Here is a 22,678-nt window from a genome sequence, read left to right on the forward strand (position 1 = left end):
AATATGTTTTAGGGATCCATTTGGGAGAAGAGGTATGAATTTATTGGGCATCTCGAAGTAAAAAAGTTAGTAGGCAGATGCATATAAAATTAGATGAAAAAACAGCGAGCGGAAGGCTAGAGACAGCGAGGGTATGGCTTTTTGAAGCGCGAAGGAGAGAGAAAGGGATATACAGAAAAATGAAGTTTCAGGACCTCCCCCACAGCAAAGAGGAGAGAGGTTATATCCAGAGTTGGTAGAGCAAGCTTGGAAAGAAAGCCCAGATGACACCGTTGTCATGTGTAAAAGAAGATTAGGGGTGATCCCCGTCCTTCCCCCACCATATGACGGCCAAGCCGGAATGTTGGAAGGGCGGGAAGACGGGGGGAAGAGTAAAGAGGCCAGTGAAGAGAACAAAGAGGGGGAAGTTTTACAACAGGAGGTAGTCAGGTTAAGAATAGAATTGGCTAAAAACACCACGGGGGGGCGCTGTTGGAAGCCAAGGATGTAGCACGCGTCTCCCTATCGCTCCTGAGTTAGTGACCAAATTTATATATTTAACTTTGCAAAATTGCATACATTTCTGTTTGCCCAGGCGTCTGAAGAGACCCATAAACAACTCAGTTCAAGTTTAATAAATTTAAATTCGTAATGACATCAACCCGGCCAAAAACAGAGTCTGCAAGAGCAGGCCGCAACAAGCCTGCAACTTCTCCCGACTCACCCCCGCCACCGAACGCTGCCAATGCCGGCCCCACGGAAACACTGACTGTGGAGATGCTGCAATCCGTGATAGGCACCCTCAAAACCGACATTTTCGGAAAAATTGACTGTCTCTCTACCAATCTCAGGTCAGAGATATCAACGATCAAAGACGAGCTTAAAAAATCTATCGAGAGTATACAGAATAAGCTCGACGCACATGGGGTGACTTTATCGGATTTGGAGCGAGGTGCTACAGACCACAGCACTCGCATTAGCGAGCTAGAGGCTAACGTCGGCTCATTGACAACTAGGGTGGCATTCCTCGATAATAGATGCGAAGATATGGAAAGTAGAATGCGGAGGAACAACATTCGTCTACTGGGAATACCGGAGGGAGTGGAGGGCCCAAGGCCCATGGAGTACATGGCCCAGCTACTTCAGGAGCTGCTCGGGCTAGAGGAGAAGCCATTGCTAGACCGGGCTCACCGCACTCTGCGTAGCCGACCCAGAGATGGAGAACCCCCACGACCATTTGTCATCAGGGTGCATTTCTTTCACGTCCGCAACGACATACTGAGAAGATCGGGAGAAGCATCCCCTCTTCTACATAAGGGTAAAAGAGTCTCGATATTTGCGGACTACACAACAGCTGTGGCTAAGAGGCGGGCTAGCTTTGGAGCTGTGAAACGCCAACTACACGCCTGCCCGGGCGTGAAGTTCGGCCTCATCTACCCTGCGGTTTTGAGACTGACTTTACCGGACGGCTCCATGCACAGATTCGAGGACCCGGCTATAGCGGCAGATTTCATCAACAAGAACGTGAAAGCGGCTGTTGTACCGCAAGGTGTGTAACAAATGGTTGGCTGGCTGGTCTTCCTAGCAGGCTAGTTAGCAGGCCGAATGGGTGACTAACGAAGCCATCTTTGCTGGGTTCATCGACATATGAATGTCATTCTCTTTTTTATCTCTTTATTTCCAGCCCAGGTTTGCCGCCTCTAATGCCAATATCTGGGGGTCTGCATGGCTGTTTCAGTTTGATCATTTACCATCTACGTCGAGGTTAAACCTCTCTTAATCGAGGATAGTTTTCCTTAGACCCTGTTGGGGACCATTCTATCCATGTTTGGCTTACTCTAGTTAAATGGTCACTAATCTTAGGTAGCACAGAGTAAGAGTTATCATGCTTAGCTCTAAACTTTCTTTGTACTTAGGGTTTTGCTTGCATCTCATTTGGGGAGATGCTTCGGCAAGGGCGGGTGTGAGGGAAGGGTTTGTTCACTCTCTATTTGTATACAGTTTGTATATGTTTTTTGTGCCTCTTCGCTTGTCTTTGTTTTTTACATTTGCGCTTTTAGGTTCAACTAAGATCTTCAGTTTACATTGTACCTTGTCCTTTACACATCCTCTCTCTCTCTTAAGATATGACTCAGCCTAGTGTAGCCCATACTGCTGGAGGGAATGGCTTTAATTTTCTTACCTGGAACTGCAGGGGCATAAATAACCCAGTTAAACGTAGTAAGGTGCTACACCATCTTCATCATTTGAAAGCTCACATCATCTTTCTCCAAGAAACTCATCTGAAGGTATCACAACACTCAAGTCTTAGGTGCAGATGGGTGGGTCAGGTGTTCCATTCCTCATTTCAGAGTAAGGCGAGAGGGGTGGCTATTTTACTTCACAGATCGGTACCTTTTACATGTTCTAAGGTGATCGCAGATCCCCATGGTAGATATATAATTGTCAGTGGTAGGCTGCTCAATACAAAGATTCTTCTTGTTAATATCTATGCTCCTAATTGGGACAATGGTGATTTTTTCAAATCGGTTTTCTCTACACTCCCAGATATGTCCACCCATATGTTGATTTTAGGAGGTGACTTTAACTGTTGGTTAGACCCACAATTGGATCGATCCTCCACTAAACCTACCACCTTATCAACCTCAGCTAGAGTTGTTCGAACCTTTATGTCTGAATTCGCAGTCTCAGATCCTTGGAGAATGGTTAATCCAGCTGGGAAAGCATACTCTTTTTTCTCATCGGTTCACCACACTTTTACGCGCATAGACTACTTCCTTGTTGATGACCGGCTCCTCCACTCCATATCTTCATGTTCATATAACCCAATTGTTGTATCTGACCACGCCCCTGTTACTATGGAAGTAGCTTTTCAAAATCTTGACAATCAGCGACCGCCTTGGCGACTAAAAACTCAACTGCTCAGTAATGAACACTTTGTCAGTTTTGTTTTGAGTCAAATCGACTTTTTCATGATTACAAATAGAACCCCAAACATCTCTGCGTCTACTCTCTGGGAAACTTTGAAAGCTTATATCAGAGGTGAAATTATCTCCTACACCGCACATGAGAACAAATTGAAAAGGAATAGGTTATCTATGTTAACACGCTGTATTGCCCAATTAGATGACATTTATGCCGTTTCACCATCCCCGGATATCTATAAGGAACGTTTAACTCTGCAAGCAGAATTTGACACACTATTAACAGACCAGGTTACTGAAATGCTTGTCAAGTCTAGGAGCACTTACTATGAACAAGGAGATAAAGCCAGTAAATTATTAGCTCACAAGTTACGTCAACTATCATCATCATCTCAGATTACAAAAATCCGTACATCATCTGGGATATCATTAGATCCTGGGGGGATCAATGAGGAGTTCAAGAGATTTTACCAGTCTCTATATACCTCTGAAAGTAAAGCGGATACAATGGAATTGGATGATTTCTTCCACTCACTTTCTGTGCCTTCGGTCGGCCGGGATTTGGTTAAAAAATTAGAGCAGCCGATCACTGTTGAAGAACTGTCTAACGCTGTCAAATCCCTTCAATCTGGGAGAAGCCCAGGGCCTGATGGCTACCCGACAGAGTTTTATAAAAAGTTTATCACCAAAATAGCCCCTATTCTAATTGAAATGTACAATGATGCATTTGTAAATGGTGCTCTCCCACATACTCTCACTCAAGCAACCATTTGTGTTATTCTTAAAAAAAACAAAGACCCTCTTGACTGTGCATCATACCGTCCAATTAGCCTGCTAAATGTGGACTATAAAATTCTAGCCAAAATTCTGGCAACGTGGCTAGAAACAGTCCTCCCATCAATTATCTCTCCGGATCAAACAGGATTTATAAAAAATAGACACTCATTCTTCAATCTCCGAAGATTATTTAATATTATATACAATCCTTCTGTCGACAATACCTCTGAAGCCATTATATCCCTGGACGCGGAGAAAGCGTTTGATCGGGTGGAATGGAAATACCTTTTTTACACTCTAAATAAATTTGGCTTTGGCTCCAAATTCATGACCTGGATAAAACTTCTGTACTCATCCCCCCAAGCCTCTGTCAGGACTAATAACACTCAATCAGATCGCTTCCCTTTGCAAAGATCGACACGTCAGGGTTGCCCTTTAAGTCCCTTACTGTTTGCCCTCGCCATAGAGCCACTTGCAATAGCACTTCGCTCCAACCCCCTCATCAAAGGCATAGTCAGATACGGGCACGAACACAAACTGTCTTTATATGCAGATGATTTATTAATATACACATCCAATCTTTCTGTCTCTGTCCCTGCTGCCCTTTCCACTTTCGCATCCTTCAGTCACTTATCAGGGTATAAACTAAATCTCAGTAAAAGTGAATTGATGCCACTTAACATGGCTGCAAAAAAATCCCCTTTACATAACTTGCCATTTAAAATAGCTCACAGTAGTTTTATTTATCTCGGGGTACATGTCACAATTAGGTTTGAAAACCTTTTTCAAGCCAACTTTGCTCCTCTCTTAACCCGTACTAAGGACGATTTGGAACGGTGGTCTTTGCTACACCTCTCCTTAGTTGCTAGAATTAACTCTATTAAAATGAATACTCTCCCTAAATTCTTATACCTCTATCAGTGCCTTCCAATATTTCTACCCAATACATTTTTCAAAAAGATCGACGGCCTAATTCTACCCTTTATATGGGACAAAAAGCCTCCTAGGATGCGAAAACAGCTCTTGCAGAGGCCCAAACCAGACGGCGGTCTAGCTCTACCAGATTTCAGATTCTATTATTGGGCCGCTAACCTTAGGATCATTCAGTACTGGTTGCAGAGCAGAGTGATATTCCCACCCCCAACTTGGCTGGAGATGGAGGCTGCCTCGTCTACACCGGCATCATTGTCTTCCCTCGCTCACTCCTCTATTACAGGCCCTTACTCCTCCTTCACCAATAATATATGTGTCAAAACAACATTGAAGATCTGGAATCAATTTAGGCGCCACTTTGGGTTTCAAACAACCTCTTCCTTGGCTCCGGTAACCTCAAACCCGGCTTTTCCCCCATCTATGATTGATGGTGCTTTCTCAACATGGTCTAATCTCGGTATTAAAAGATTCAGAGATCTGTATACTAACAATACATTTAGTACGTTTCAACAATTATCAGCTAAATTTGGTCTCCCCAGACATCATTTTTTTAGGTTCTTACAAGTCCGGAGTTATGTCCGCAGCATAGATCCAGGATTCCCCAACCTTTCTGGTGGAACACAGTTCGACACATTTCTCACCCCACTTCCTAATCAGAAAGGCACATTGTCAATAATCTATAGTCAAATTTGCTCACTACAAGCCATCTCATTAAACAATATCAAATCCTCTTGGGAGGAGGAACTGGGTGAGGAAATATCTGATGAACTATGGGAAGGGGCACTCAAAAGGGTACATAGCTCTTCTATTTGCGCTCGACACGGCCTCATCCAATGCAAACTCATTCATAGGGCCCACTGGACCAAAGCAAGACTATCAAAAATGTACAAGGATGTGAACCCTAATTGTGTTCGATGTAACCAGTCCCCTGCTAATCATGTGCACATGTTTTGGTGCTGCCCATCTCTTGTTGGTTTCTGGAAAGACATCTTTAACACACTCTCAGAATTAAGCGGCACACAGATCGAGCCAGACCCTCTCATTGCATTATTTGGAGTTTCCTTACCCACAATACAATTGACCAAAATGAATAAGGATGTAATTGCCTTTGTCACGTTGTTAGCGAGACGATTAATTTTACTTAGATGGAAATCCTCTGCAGCCCCTTCTCATGCTCTTTGGATTAAATCTATTTTGAATTGCATAAAGTTGGAGAAAATAAAACAGACACTCAATGGGTCTGTAGACAAATTCTATGCAAAGTGGGCTCCCTTCTTTTCTTATGTTAAAAGAATACATTTCCCTGCAGTTCCAGAGTGATGTATATTTATATATTGGTGATGTAAGAAGCCTGGTATGTGCATATACGACATCTCGGATGTTAAGGACGGTAATAACTGTGCTAGCTGACCTATAACAACTGGATCAAAACAGATATTTTTCCTTTTTTTTTTTTTTTTTTTTTGTGTTTTATCTTATTTATGTATTTAATGTCTATTTTTTCTTTCATGTTTGTCTCTCTATGTTTTGCTGTATCGTTGTATTCAAATTGTTGTTCCATATTCATACCAAATAACTTTCAAGTGCAATTATCTACTAAATGCTGGTACTGAAAATTCAATAAACAAAGTATATAAAAAAAATAAAAAAAATAAAATAAAAAAAAACACCACAAAGCGATTATTTGAGAGGTACCTATAAAATCCAACGAAGTGGTCCTCTGTAGCTCAGCTGGTAGAGCACGGCGCTTGTAACGCCAAGGTAGTGGGTTCGATCCCCGGGACCACCCATAATAAAAAATGTATGCACGCATGACTGTAAGTCGCTTTGGATGGAAGCGTCTGCTAAATGACATATTATTATGCGTGTGTATGAGCTTTCGCACTCAAACGTAGACGTACGTTATGAGTGGGAAGGTGGAGAATATTTGCGTTTTTGGTCAGTTGGCAGACGCCCTAATCCGGAGCGACTGGAAGAGCCAATAGAGGTTTGCATGGAACTATTCTGTCGTGTTGGGCATTTGAATGGCAGAAGGTGAAATATGTGTGTATGAGGAAATTCAACGGCGGGTATGAATGATAACCGGATACTACTTAGTATTTGGTTGGTTAAATGCTAAATAAAATATTTGAGGCGTGGTTATGGGGTAACTAGGAAGACGCACTTATTCAAAAAGGAATGGGTGGAGAGAGAGAGTTTTTTTACGTGTATTAAAAGTTGCATTAGATAGCTTTAGTAATATTCTAGATATGTCTATGAAAATATGTTATACGTACTAATGACATTATTTCCTAAGAAGTAAAATTGTAGGGAAGTTTCCCGCGCCTCCCCCATAATGTAGGAAGGAGCAGGAGAGGGGGGGAGTGAGAGACAGGACATCGTTCAAATGGTAGGGATGTCATTAAGTGTATGCTGATAAATAATATCAAGCGTTTGTTTTATTGATTGGGGCCGAATCAGAGAAAACTGTTAAATATATTGAATAGCGAACTGAAAATGAAAGGCATGGAATACAAACAATTGGACAATTTTAAAACGATAATTTATTTTCGTTACAAGGAAGCAAGTGGCATTGGCTGTTGTGCTGGGGGAATAGCGCCAGCCTGTGGTGGGTTCTGGATTTGTTATAAATAACTTTATATTTTAAACTAAAATGAATAGACTACAATTTGAACATCAGAAAAAGGACAATATAATTCGTAATAGTTATTATAATTATTATTGATAGTTATTGCAGTTATTATTATCCTGAGTGGCGCAGTGGTCTAAGGCACTGCATCGCAGGGCTAACTGTGCCACTAGAGATCCTGGTTCGGATCCAGGCTCTGTCTCGGGCGACAGCGACCGGGAGACTCATGGGCGGCGCACAATTGGCCCAGTGTCGTCCAGGGTAGGGGGGAAAATGGCCGGCAGGGATGGAGCTCGGTTGATAGAGCATGGTGTTTGCAACGCCAGGGTTATGGGTTCGATTCCCACGGGGGGAGGCCAGTAAAAATAATACGAATGTATGCACTAGGTTGCTCTGGATAGGAGCGTCTGCTGGGTGACTAGAATGTAAATGTATTATCATTGATTCAGTAATGATAGGAGGGAAGTAGCGATAGAGCTGAGAGGGTTGAGAGTTGAGGACAAGGAGAATGATTTGTGGCTCTGGTTGGCGGGAAAAAGGAGAGGCAGAGACATACTTAGAGAGACAGAGGAAGTTAGAGAGGGAGAGAATAAAAGGCTGAGAGACAGAGATAACAGTTTCTGGAGCTTGAAAAGCAGAGACTAACAGAGTAAGAAAAGGAACAGACAAGAGCAGAGTATTTAATGGCCACTAGGGGAAATAGCTGGGATCGGTAGAACTCCAGGATAGACAAGGACAGCAGATGTAGGACTAATTAAGGGGGTAGCTCCAGTACAAGTGATTCCTCGATTCGATAATAGACCATACCAAAAGCAATATACTATGGAACCAGAAGCAATAAAAGGGATAACACCTACATTTGAGCATTTATTTAAGGGAGAGGTGATAATTCCTGGAGATGAGGTACAATGAAACTCTCCAATTTTTCCTGTTAGAAAGGAGGCACCTAGCGCCGACTGGAGGATGGTCATGGACTTGCAGGGGGTTAATAGAAATATCATTGCTGAAATACATTGCTGAACCAATTGAAACCAGAGAACTCCTATTTTACAGTGATAGATTTAGCTAATGCTTTCTTTAGTATCCAAGTTCATCCGGATAGTCAGGGGTGGTTTGGCTTTACTTTTCAGGGAAGGAAATGGACTTAGGCTAGGATGCCTCAAGGCTACTCGGAAAGTCTTACAATCTTAGACCAGGCTATAACTAGGAATTGGGAAAGTTTGAACATAGGGAAGGACGCAAATGTTAGTTTATGTAGATGATATTCTATTGGCTAATCCCATCCAGGAAGGATGTAAGAGGGATACAATCCAATTGTTAACCTTCCTGGCAGAACAGGGACACAAAGTGAGCAAAAAGAAACTTCAACTTTGGTAGAGGTCATTTACCTAGGACACACTATAACACAGGAGGGGCGAATGTTAAACTCATCCAGGAAAACTGCTATATTTGAAGCGCCAAAACCGTTAAAACAAAAAACAAATGATGAGCTTATTGATAATGATAAAGTGCTGTAAAGTTTGCGTACTCCATTATGTACTGCATACGGGTAAATTAAGTGATCTTATCTATGAGAAGGCAATGGTAGCCCATGGTAAAGTAATTTGGAACTCTAAGGAGGCATACATACATCAGGGATGTTATCCAAATGGTAGAGAGTAACGAGGGATATGACATTGGTAGTGATTTAAAGATGATGAAGTTTTTTGGTGGGCTATTAGATATAACTGGGTTAATCATGATTTTTATTCTTTGTTGCTAGACAGAAGACTTAGGTGACTTAAAAAATAGACTTGTCATGTCCAACAATCAGTCTTCAGGTCAAGCCCGGGAGAGCCGGGGTAGAACAGAGGTTGAACTAAACATAAGTGTTTTTACAAGATAAGAGATTGTTTGATTGGATTACTAATTGATTCTGAACTGAATGAAAGTCGAATTTAGCCGCCATAAAGACAAAGGAAGTGGGAGGAGCAATAAAGAAGCAAAAAAGAATATCAAAAATGAAAGGCATGGCAATTGGTTGATAAATAACCTAAGGGAATGTTTAGGAAGGTGGAAAAAATTGACACATAAGCAGAACTATGTGTCAAGAGGGGGGAAGAGGCTAATTGTATTAGATAATATACGAAGGAGAGGACAAAATACTTTAAAAAAAAACATTTTTTAGATAGTCTAAAAAGAGAATGCAGTCAGAAATTGTTACATTAATCTGAACATGTGTGAAGATAGTTTATTAACCACACCCGTATGTCAGAGGTTTTGTGCCCCACAGGTGAACTAAAGGAGAAGGTGACCCACTATCTAACCAGGTGACTGGTGAGCATCCAGTCACTAGAAGGAAAACTGGAAGCAGGCCTGTTGGGAAGGGCCCTATCAGGTTATGTTGGTAACCACCTTGGCCATTAGAATAGCAGAGAGAGGAACCTGGGTCCATGTTACCCACTGCAAGAAGGTAGGACCACATACAAGCACCGCTTAGCACACGCAGAGTTGACGAGCGGAACTGCGCCACAGGGTGCGGGGGTCACCTCTGTCAACGAAGATCTCCTACCCAGACCTATCATCACTGTAGTGTGTTCCTAGGGTGTGAGTATGGGGTGGTACCGAGCAGAAGGACTCAAGACAGGAGAGGGTTGGGGGTTTTTGGGAATATGGGTGACCCTGAGCTGCATCATAGTCTCGGCAATAGTCGTGGTAGGTCAAAATCCACCACCACCTCGCACCAATTACGCTATGGCCTTACCATTATTAAGAAATAAAGGGAAAGCGACCCGACATACTGACCATCAAGGGCGAGTGATCTACAAAATAGGAGTCAGAGAAGGGTGGGGCGTAAGATTCAAAATTATGATTAGGGATCTTATCAGAGCGGATAAGCAAGCAACATGGGATTATAAGATCCCGTTGTATTTATGTTCAGCCCCCTCAGCGGATTGTTCCTGGGCTCAGGTATTTAGACATACTGGGGGAAGGAGATATGAGACGGGGGGGGGCTGGACGTCCAGATGGAGGATAAGAAGGTATAACGACATCCCCACGGAGATGGTAGTAACAATAGTAAAGGTCACTAAAGAGGACATGAAAAGAACTTACTGGGCTTGCGCGGACGTATACGGACGGGATACTTGTCTAAGATTATATTTAATGGAGTCAAAAGAGATAGAGGGAGCAGGTACTGGCATTAATCCATTGATGGCAATAGACCGAGTAAATCAGTCAAGGGATGACGGAGTCAATTTGACTAACCCGTCCACTATGAAAGATTTTCTCCTCCAGGAATGGAACAATGGGGAAGTGGAGGGGGTCCCTGATGAGAATCTCTGGTTAAAGTGGATGAAATACACCACTAGGGCCTTGGGGGAGACCAATTGTTATGCATGCTCCATTGGGCGACCAATGTTGACCGCCCCAATGCCAAAGGCAATGTTTCCCTGTGTATTAGACCTGGGGTCCAATCAAAAAGAGCCAAATTGCACAGGGATTGGGCTGGCAAAATTGACATACTCTGCCAGCCCACCTAGATTCACTTTAACTCCTGGCGAATACCAGTGTTACAGACATAGAAATGGCACCCGTAACTTGGGTGATTTTGATGGCTGTAAGGAGATAATTAATGTGACTGATTTAGATAAGGAAGGAAGGAAAAAAAAAATAGGAACCTAACCATCCCTTTGACTGATGTGTGGTGGGCATGCACTAAAAAAGGGAGCATTCGGCAGACATTACCAGAGGGATGGGTGGGTACTTGTGCACCAGTATTGTTGGTCCAACCTGTAAGAATTGGTCATCAAAGACCAGTGACAGGAAGAATAATTAGGAGAAAAATAAATAAGTCAGGAAGGAAATAGCCCAATTTGGATAGATGGTATAGGCATCCCCAGGGGTGTTCCAGACAAATACAAAGCTATAAATCAAATATGGGAGAGTTTTACTACAACATTTTTCTGGTGGGGGACAAACAAAAATATGGATTGGATAAATTATATCTATTACAACCAACAGCGATTTATTGACAAGACTAGAGATGCAGTAAAGGGGATCTCTGAGCGATTATCCGCCATCCCGCTCATAACTTAGTAGAGGTTGGTTCTAGATCAGGCAGAAAGGGCCGGTGTCTATAGAAAGATAAGCCATTGTTGCATATTTATCCCTAACAACACCACACTGGATGGGACAGTCACCAGACCTCTTACAGAATTAACTGCACTGAGTGAAGGATGAACTGAACTCAGAAGTTAGTACATTGTGGATAGGGTGGTTTGATGAAATATTTGGTAAATGGAAAACCCTAGCAGCCACCATCTTAGGAGCGATCAGTGTTTGTATGGGTATTCTTGTATTATGTGGTTGTTGTCTTGTTCCCTGTGTCCGAGGATTGGTGAGTCAAGCGTTGGTGAAATGCAGTATCTAAACAATGATGAGAGATGGACTGACTCCGGACTCTGACCAGGGGAATGTGAAAAACAATCCTCCAGGCTTGGTGGATGACGAGGATTTGGACCCTGAAAGACCGCAATTGGATGAAATGTTTGTTAGTTCTGATGTGATCTCTGAGATTAATCATGCTTGTAAAATACATTTATCCTGAATGTGGGAATATTTAGTCAAAGGGGTGGATTGTTAGATTAATTTGGATTTTAAGAATAATGACTAAAGAATTTCACCCCAAACACAGTATAAATGTTAGAATTATCATGTAGTGTCAACCCACTAACAGAAGGGGCGTTACTAACCATTCAAGGGGGAAGGCGGAAACTGTTTAAGAAAGGTGGGAGGAGCATAGTGTCTTTGTTTGTCAAGGGGTATAAAAACAGGAGATTTGTGTTTTTGAGCAGAGCTCTCGCCATGAATAAAAATACAGATAAGACTTGTGAGTTGTGGACCTTGAATCATTGATGATTAAAACCAGAGCCTTACAACCTCTGGTAATGATTCAAGCTTAGGGTGAATTAGAGATAAAAATTCACATGACACCACCGCAGGAGCCTCGATCTGGCTCTGATGCCAGGGTGCCAGGACCGGCTGATACCCCAACACACACTGAAAAGGAATAAGATTAGTGGAGGAGTGGCGAAGTGAGTTTTGGGCAATCTCTGCCCAGGGGATATACCCCAACCACTCCTCCTGCTGGTCCTGGCAATAAGACCTCAGAAACCTACCCACATCCTGGTTTACTCTCTCCACCTGCCCATTACTCTCAGGGTGAAAACCCGAGGTAAGACTAATCGAGACCCCCAAACGTTCCATAAACGCCCTCCAGACTCTAGAGGTGAACTGGGGACCCCGATCAGACACTATATCCTCAGGCACCCCGTAGTGCCGGAAGACGTGGGTAAACAGGGCCTCAGCAGTTTGTAGGGCAGTAGGAAGACCTGGCATTGGAATGAGACGGCAGGCCTTAGAAAACCGATCCACAACGACCAAAATCGTGGTATTCCCCTGGGAGGGGGGAAGGTACATGACAAAGTCCACCGATAGGTGAGACCACAGCCGTTGTGGAACGGGTAGGGGTTGTAACTTCCCCCTGGGCAGGTGTCTAGGTGCCTTACACTGGGTGCACACCGAGCAGGAGGAGACATAAACCCTCACGTCCTTAGCTAAGGTTGGCCACCAGTACTTCTCACTAAGGCAGTGCACTGTCCGGCTAATACCAGGATGACCAGAGGAGGGTGACGTGTGAGCCCAATGAATCAGTCGATCACGGATCTCGAGCGGAACGTACTTCCGCCCCTCTGGACACTCTGGAGGAGTAGGGTCTGTACGTAACGCCCGCTCGATCTCCGCATCAACCTCCCACACCACCGGTGCCACCAGACAAGACTCCGGAAGTATGGGAGTGGGCTCAATGGACCTCTCCTCTGTGTCATATCGCCGGGACAGGGCGTCTGCCTTCACGTTCTGTGACCCTGGTATATACGTGAGCTTAAATACAAACCGGGCCAGAAACATGGCCCACATAGCCTGACGAGGGTTCAGTCTCCTAGCTGCCCGGATGTACTCCAGGTTACGATGGTCAGTCAGAATGAGAAAAGGGTGTTTAATCCCCTCAAGCCAATGCCTCCACACCTTTAGGGCTTGAACCACCGCTAGCAGCTCCCTGTCCCCCACTTCATAATTACGTTCCGCCGGACTGAGCTTCTTAGAATAAAAGGCACAGGGACGGAGTTTAGGAGGCGTGCCCGAGCGTTGAGACAGTACAGCACCAATCCCCGCCTCTGACGCGTCCACCTTCACTTGGAATGCCAAAGAGGTGTCCGGATGTGCCAGCACCGGAACTGAGGTGAACAGGTCCTTCAGATGTCTAAAAGCCCTGTCCACCTCAGCCGACCACTGCAAACGTACCGGGCCCTCCTTTAGCAGGGAGGTGATGGGAGCTGCTACCTGTCCAAAACCCCGGATAAACCTCCGGTAGTAATTGGCAAAACCCAAAAACCGCTGCACCTCCTTAACCGTGGTAGGAGTCTGCCAATTACGCACGGCTGAAACGCGGTAAATCTCCATCTTCACCCCTGACGCGGACAACCGATGTCCCAGGAAGGAGATGGACTCCTGGAAAAACAGGCATTTCTCCGCCTTCACATACAAGTCATGCTCCAACAGCCTACCCAACACCCGACGCACCAGGGACACATGCTCGGCTCGTGTAGCGGAGTATATTAGAATGTCATCAATATACACCACTACACCCTGTCCATGCAAATCCCGGAAAATCTCGTCCACAAATGATTGGAAGACTGAAGGAGCATTCATTAACCCGAGATACTCATAGTGACCTGAGGTGTTACTAAATGCTGTTTTCCATTCATCTCCTTCCCTAATGCGCACCAGGTTGTAAGCGCTCCTGAGATCCAATTTTGTGAAGAATCGCGGCCCGTGTAATGACTCCGTCATACTCGCAATCAGAGGGAGAGGATAACTGTATTTAATGGTAATCTGATTGAGACCACGGTAATCAATACACGGGCGCAAACCTCCATCCTTCTTCTTCACAAAAAAGAAACTTGAGGACGCAGGAGAAGTGGAGGGCCGTATGTATCCCTGTCCCAGAGATTTGGTGACGTATGTCTCCATAGCCGCCGTCTCCTCTTGAGACAGAGGATACACATGACTACGCAGAAGTGCAGCGCCTGCCTGGAGGTCTATCGCACAATCCCCCTGTCTATGAGGTGGTAATTGAGTCGCCCTCTTCTTACTGAAGACGAGTGCCAAATCTGTATACTCAGGAGGAAAGTGCAGTGCTGGCATTTGGTTCGGACTTTCCAACGTTGTCGCCCCTACGGAAACACCTATACACCGCTCGACACACTGATCAGACCATTCCCTGAGAGCCCTCTGTTGCCACGAAATGTTGGGGTCATGAGATATAACCAAGGAAGCCCCAACACCACGGAAAACGCAGGAGAGTCGATCAAATACAACTGTATAATCTCCTCATGACCCCCCTGCGTCTTCATCTTAAGTTGCGCTGTGACCTCCCTAATCATTCCCGACCCCAAAGGGCGGCTGTCTAGGGCATGGATAGGGAAGGGCACATCGACTGGTATGAGGGGAATTCCTAACTTATAACAGAAACTGCGATCAATAAAATTATGAATCGACTAGCGCCTTATGCTGGGAGTGAGAATAAACCTCGGGAAACACAACTTGGATACACAAGTGGACAACAGAGAGCTCTGGGTGAGTTGGGCGCTTACTCACCTGGAATGACTCATCAGTGCGTGACCTGCTGCCTCGATCCCAAGCAGACCCTCCCCAGCACCGAACCGCAGAGTGTCCTCTGCGGCGACAGTTGGTGCAGGGGACGGCCTCTCTCCTGGTCTCTCTCCTCCTCTCTCTAGCACCAGCACCCCTGAGCTCCATAGGGCTCGGCTCGGAGGTGCTGGGGGATGGAATGGACGGCCCCAGCTCCGGACGTCCGCGGGTAGCCAACAGGGTATCCAGACGGATCGACATGTCCACCAACTGATCGAAGCTTAAGTTGGTGTCCCTGCAGGCCAACTCTCGGCGAACGTCCTCCCGTAGGCTGCACCTATAGTGGTCGATGAGGGCCCTCTCATTCCATCCCGCATTGGCCGCCAGAGTCCGGAAATCCAGTGCGAATTCCTGCGCGCTCCTCTTCCCCTGTCTGAGGTGGAACAGACGCTCCCCCGCCGCTTTCCCCTCTGGGGGATGATCGAAAACCGCCCTGAAGCGGCGGGAGAACTCCGCATAACTGACTGTGGCGGCGTATATTCCCCTCCATTCGGCATTGGCCCACTCCAATGCCTTGCAGGGACAGACAGGAGATGAGGGCGGAAACGCTCTCGTATCCCGAGGGCGCCGGGTGAATGGTTGCCAGGTAGAGTTCTACTTGGAGCAGGAAACCCTGACACCCGGCCGCGGTGCCATTATAAGCCCTCGGGAGCGAGAGCCGAATCCCACTGGACTCCGGAGATGGAACGATGGGTATGGCCGATGGTGGTGGTATTGTTGGAGGAGGTGTGGGCAAACCTCCTCTCTCCCATCGGCTCAAAGTGTCCATAACATCCTGCATGGCGGTGCCCAGTCTCTGGATCATGGCGTCTTGGCTGCTTACGCGCTCCTCCAATGATCCCGTCGGTACCGCTGATCCTGCTGACTCCATGGTGGTGTGTTATTATGTCAAGGAGTGAGGTGTATGCGGCGAGTGAAGTCAGACGCAGGACACAGAGATCCTAGCAGACTACTTTACTAAATGTAAAGTACAAAACAAAACCTCCGCAACTGGAGGGAAAAACACCATCTACGTAGTATGGATAATTACAGCAAGGCCGAACACCGACTAGACACAAAACAATAACACACAAATACCAAACGTGAGACAAGGGAATTTATAGGCTATACAATCAAACATAATAGACAACAGGTGTAACTACTCAAGACAAAACAAGACAAACACCGAAACATCGATCGGCAGTAGCTAGTACTCCGGGGACGACGAACGCCGAAGCCTGCCCGAGCAAGGAGGAGGAGCAGCCTCGGCAGAATCCGTGACACAGTATGACTCTCTGATAAAATAAAGCTAAAATAAAAAATACAATGAAAAAAATTGCCCAACAGTTTTTTTTTGCAGTTTGCACTGTTGTAATCATAGTGTTTTGTCTGACATTTCCATCTGAGCCCACATATCAAAGGTCAGGTTCAAAACAGAACAGTTTAGTGGCAGAATAAGTAGGAGGAACATCACATTTATTCACCTAGATGGATCTTTTGGGGGAAGCTTTTTCAGGGGTGATTCGTTTTGGGAAGAGGCCTTTCAGAGTCAGGCACTATTCTAGCTCTGGTCCGGGCGTTACATGCGGATTGCTGATGTTGAGCCTTCTTTAACAGCAATCTGCATGTAATGCCCTGGATCAGAGCTAGTGTTATCCCTGACCTGAAGAACATTATAAACAACTCACACTCGTCTTGCGACTCCAGTCCAACATTATTTGACCAGGAATAGAGCAATGATACTGTATCTTCACCTAACAGTTCAAATTCCAAATCTGAGTAATTGTAAACTCTGATTAACAACCTTACTCCACCATAATTTGCTTTTAAACTCTAGCCTGATGTAAAAGTAATTAAGAAATCATGTTCGTTATGTGAGTCTATAGACAGAAAGAGACTGGAGAAAGCCTTAACTAACCATGGTGAACCAACAATAGAATTCGTCACCTGAATCCAATTTTGCCAACTTGCACAATGTTCATGATTCTGCCAATTTGTCTGCTGTCCTTTCTACTCCTCTTTGGCTGGGGTTGCGGAGGGTGTGTGTGTGTGTGTGTGTGTGTGTGTATCCCCTAGGATCCTGCAAATGGCACCTTATTCCCTATATAGTGCACTACTTTTGACTAGGTCACTGTTCAAAAGCAGTGCACTACTTTTGATTAGGTCTCTTATCAAAAGTAGTGTACAATATAGGGAATAGGGTGCCATTTTGGACGCAGCCATAGCGTCCTCTGCTCTCTGCCTCTGACAAACCACCCAATCGCCTCACTTGTCACTGTAATTAGGTTTGATTCTCTGCTATTGTGTGCATCCTAAATGGCACCCTATTCCCTATATAGTGAACTACTTTTGACCAGAGCCCTTTAGACCCTGGAGAAAAGTAGTGCACTATAAAGGGAATAGGTGGCAATTTGGGATGCATCCATTTTATTTTCCTTTATTGCTCCCTGCACAGCTTCTGGACAGAAGAACTGTAATGTTACACCTTTCCCCAGAATTGTATGAAAGGCTTCAGGTCAAGCTGCCCTAGTGTGAAAAACAATTGTTATCCAAAGCATTGATCTCTTCCTTTTCTCCTGTCAATGGCTTATAATAAGCAAACATGCTCTGTGTATAATTTCCTGCTCCCCCGTGCTCCTTTCTTTGCCGTAAAACAACAATTACAGAGTGGTGTTCCATTGCTTAATTACTGACGAAGGGGGTTATGAGTGGCTTGACTCACCACGGATAGAAGAACAAATCTAAGAGATTGATCAATCCAATTGTATTTTATCTGGCCATGTGTGGCCCTCTGAAAATATCTATTATCTAATGTGAACAGGAAGCTGCTGAGATTAGGGAGTGGAAAAGGGTGTGTGTGTGTGTGAGTGTGTGTGTGTGTGTGTGTGTGTGTGTCACAAGGGCACAACAGCGGGTTCTGCAGTCGCAGGGAGTACATTGTGGACACTACGTGTACTGATATGAAATACCATTAAAACCTCATCACAAACCTAGGCTTATTTTGACTTTATACTATACTTTTTGTTTTCTTTCGTGAAATTCACATTCTGTAGGGTGACCAAATGTCCCGGATTGTGAGGGACAGTCCCGCATTTTGTCCGTTTGTCCCGCATCCCGCAACCAAACAATCATGTTCCGTATTTTATCAACAAATTCGACCACCACTAATTTAGAAAAAAAGGTTGATTTGTCTCGTATTTCAGTCAAAACGTTCCAACCTGTCTTGCAGTCACGTTGCGCTTATGAAAAAATATATATCATAAGGATGTGATACTGGTGATGTTAAACACTTCTCCAATTCTGATGTTCTGCGCAGCGCAAGACGAGACCTAGGCCAATGTCATAGGCCTATTGTCAACCAATCACATTTCTCAAGTCCTTTCTGTCTAAATTCCAGCTAAACTTGGACAGGACAGTTGCAACTACTTACAAAAAGTGTGATTCTGACGAATTGCTACAGAAGTAAGTAAATAGCCGTATTAGACTGAATAATATAAGGTAATTCCATCAAACTACTGAGGCTCTCCATGCTCATTAGTTGCTAATTCAACATTGCTGCTACTTTACTCAATTCCATTTTAAAAGTATCCCTTCCTAACTGTTTTACATTCCCTGAGACAAACCAGAAATGTTTCCTTGGACAAATATTCCCAGATTTTCATAAACAGCCCCTTGTTATCTAATTTCAGCATCACCCAATTTTTGGCGTGGCAAAAGAGTATAGCTGTTTGGTGCAGCGGGAGTAGGGGTGTAATGCTGCTTGAACGAGCTCTCCCACTTCTCACAATGGTGCTCGATTAGTAAAGTTCGATCAAAGCTGAATCAATGTATTGGAAGATCACATAATGATTAATTAGTATTCTACATACAGTGAGGGAAAAAAGTATTTGATCCCCTGCTGATTTTGTACGTTTGCCCACTGACAAAGAAATGATCAGTCTATACTTTTAATGGTAGGTTTATTTGAACAGTGAGAGACAGAATACCAACAAAAAAATCCAGAAAAATGCATTTAAACATTTTTATAAATTGATTTGCATTTTAATGAGGGAAATAAGTATTTGATCTCTTAAAGGGAGTGCTCCTAATCTTAGCTTGTTACCTGTATAAAAGACACCTGTCCACAGAAGCAATCAATCAATCAGATTCCCAACTATCCACCATGGCCAAGACCAAAGAGCTCTCCAAGGATGTCAGGGACAAGATTGTAGACCTACACAAGGCTGGAATGGGCTACAAGACCATCGCCAAGCAGCTTGGTGAGAAGGTGACAACAGTTGGCGCGATTATTCGCAAATGGAAGAAACATAAAATAACTGTCAATCTCCCTCAGCCTGGGGCTCCATGCAAGATCTCACCTCGTGGAGTTGCAATGATCATGAGAACGGTGAGGAATCAGCCCAGAACTACACGGAAGGATCTTGTCAATGATCACAAGGCAGCTGGGACCATAGTCACCAAGAAAACAATTGGTAACACACTACGCCGTGAAGGACTGAGATCCTGCAGCGCCCGCAAGGTCCCCCTGCTCAAGAAAGCACATATACAGGCCCGTCTGAAGTTTGCCAATGAACATCTGAATGATTCAGAGGAGAACTGGGTGAAAGTGTTGTGGTCAGATAAGACCAAAATCGAGCTCTTTGGCATCAACTCAACTCGCCGCGTTTGGAGGAGGAGGAATGCAGCTTATGACCCCAAGAACACCATCCCCACCGTCAAACATGGTGGAAACATTATGCTTTGGGGGTGTTTTTCTGCTAAGGGGACAAGACAACTTCACCGCATCAAAGGGACAATGGACGGGGCCATGTACCGTCAAATCTTGGGTGAGAACCTCCTTCCCTCAGCCAGGGCATTGAAAATGGGTCGTGGATGGGTATTCCAGCATGGCAATGACCCAAAACACACGACCAAGGCAACAAAGGAGTGGCACAAGAAGAAGCACATTAAGGTCCTGGAGTGGCCTAGCCTGTCTCCAGACCTTAATCCCATAGAAAATCTGTGGAGGGATTTGAAGGTTCGAGTTGCCAAACGTCAGCCTCGAAACCTTAATGACTTGGAGAAGATCTGCAAAGAGGAGTGGGACAAAATACCTCCTGAGATGTGTGCAAACCTGGTGGCCAACTACAAGAAACGTCTGACCTCTGTGATTGCCAACAAGGGTTTTGCCACCAAGTACTAAGTCATGTTTTGCAGAGGGGTCAAATACTTATTTCCCTCATTAAAATGAAAATCAATTTATAACATTTTTGACATGCGTCTTTCTGGATTTTTTTGTTTTTTTTCTGTCTCTCACTGTTCAAAAACACCTACCATTAAAATTATAGACGGATCATGTCTTTGTCAGTGGGCAAACGTACAAAATCAGCAGGGGATCAAATACTTTTCCCCCTCACTGTAACAGAACCAAATATAATAGCATAATATAACATTACTGTTACACCAATAACACCACTTTAGTAATTTATAATGAGATTTTAGGATGGTAAGCTGAATGGACAAAAAAATTGAATCTTATGGGCCAAAACAGCGTGCGCCACTAGGCAGAATAGAGCCCCACAGTGGAGGTGTCATAATACCCATAAAACCTAGTCGTCAAACAGGGAAATGGTTCCAATCGTTTTTCTACAATTCATTTTCCCATAGGGGATTAAAGGAAAAACATTTAAGTTAAGGGCTGTGTTTCGTGTAGGTTTACCCTGGTGTGACGTTTTGATAACCATGTAAATCTCTCTAGGACAAGGTGACTTTTATCAATATATTCTGCTCTATTTAATCTCAGATTTGAAAATGCTAATTAGTATCAAAGTAGACATCATGCAAAACTACAAATCCCTGCAAGCACCTGCACGTCATCTCTAGCTGTCACCTTTGCTAACCGATATTGTGTCAATTTAAAACTTGCACAAGACAGTTCAAAGAATTGTCAATTTCCAGAAATGTTCCCAATTTATTCATTACTACATTTAGCTAACATTAGATAGTTAATCCGGAGATTCTTACCTTTGCCTCGATTCGGCAGTCTCGTCCAGATCATCGTGGCATTTGTAGTTCTTTATGATAGCCACATTAGCAGCTTATTAGCATTTCATTTTGAGGGATAATTAGAGGCGAATATATTGATAAAAGTCACCTTGTCCTAGAGAGATTTAAAATCCCCTATGGGAAAAATGAATGGTTGAAAAACGATTGGAACCATTTCCCTATTTGATCACTAGGTTTTATGGTTATTATGACTCATACTGAGATACTCTATTTGCTTGGGTTGAAACCAAATACAGGAAGGCTATATATTTTGTTAAGACCATCTGCTCTAATTTGCTCACGAAAATGAATTGAAGAAGATCTAAATGCATATTCCCATGAAACTGATTGAGATCAAATGATTGGCATGCAGATTCAGTTTGGGGTTTCACTGGTAAAACGTGAAGAACGCGGTCAACATTTTGTATTCATGTGGGCTAGACTGTCCCGTGAATGTCCCGCAAAATCATCTTGATGTCCCGCATTTGGGTATTTTAAATGGTCACCCTACATTCTAGACGTTAGTGTGATTTATTTTGGTCAGCTAAAACAAGTGGTATCTTCTGGTAACAGCCTCAACAAATTTGAGAACAAGAATTCTAAACTAAAATATTGCGATGTACAGTACAATTTATAACATTTTTGACATGCGTTTTTCTGGATTTATTTGTTGTTATTCTGTCTCTCACTGTTCAAATAAACCTACCATTAAAATTATAGACTGATCATTTCTTTGTCAGTGGGGAAACGTACAAAATCAGCAGGGGATCAAATACTTTTTTCCCTCACTGTATATATATAAATACAATTTCAAGTGTAGTTTCATGGTATCACATGTTGAAATTTTGCTGTGAAACACATGATCACGTGAAATTCATGTATTTTTTCCTGAAGGGTTTACTCTCCCAAGGACTCAAAAGCACACGGCAGGCAGCAAACGGCATTATCAACACACAAACACACAAACCCACACAGCAAACTGCATTACCAACACCACACACACATGTTGTGGTTAATCTATAATAGGGGACAGCCTTTTAGTAATCAGATAGTGGTTTGATAACACTTAACTACTGACTCCCTGAGGAGGCCTTCTGAAGGACGATTTACCGCCTGGCTGATGATCTGATGTGTATCCTCTGTTGGGTTGAGACTCTATGTGTGTGTTAGTGATGCGCGGGTCAGCTGTTTGTTCACCCGCACCCAACCGCATTTGCTAATAACCAATCCTCAACCACCCGACTATATGTGATAAAGTGAAAATGTGAGGGCCGCACCTGACCCTAACCTGCAAATATAGAAAATACACTGTAGCGTCAGAGATGGCTAAATGTTTTTTTGACAGGCCTTTTTAGGAAGGCTTATGTTTCTGCTTACAATTTCCGACATTTTGTTTGGCTATTTCTTAGTCAACTTGTCTATAATTAGATACATGCAGCTTCTCTTCTGTCATTACTTGTTGCTAGAGCTGGGCGATATGGACAAAAATCCGTATCGGAATAAATTGCCTGAATTGATGTGATAACAATAAATAGAAAGATAAGTTTATAACAATGTGCACCACTGTTAGTTTGATGGTTCTACACTTTAATTGACCCATTAACAATCACCCATATTAGCAAACTTATTTAATTTCAAACTTCACATTTCTCTAGTATAGGCTAGTTATCGTAATGAACGA

At 43.9% G+C, this 22,678-nt stretch overlaps 1 pseudogene across 1 annotated transcript in view; it reads left to right on the forward strand.

Annotated features, from left to right (window-relative positions):
* The first annotated feature begins 340 nt into the window (after positions 1–340).
* The window catches only part of LOC311138626 (serine/threonine-protein kinase H1-like), a 67,066-nt pseudogene continuing 44,728 nt past the window's right edge, over positions 341–22,678 (forward strand). The window contains exon 1 of the transcript in view: positions 341–429. The product of the transcript in view is annotated as a serine/threonine-protein kinase H1-like (transcript). The remainder of the gene's footprint in view (positions 430–22,678) is intronic.

Source organism: Coregonus lavaretus, assembly GCF_964263955.1.
Source record: "Coregonus lavaretus genome assembly, chromosome: 2".
NCBI classification, from domain to species: domain Eukaryota; kingdom Metazoa; phylum Chordata; class Actinopteri; order Salmoniformes; family Salmonidae; genus Coregonus; species Coregonus lavaretus.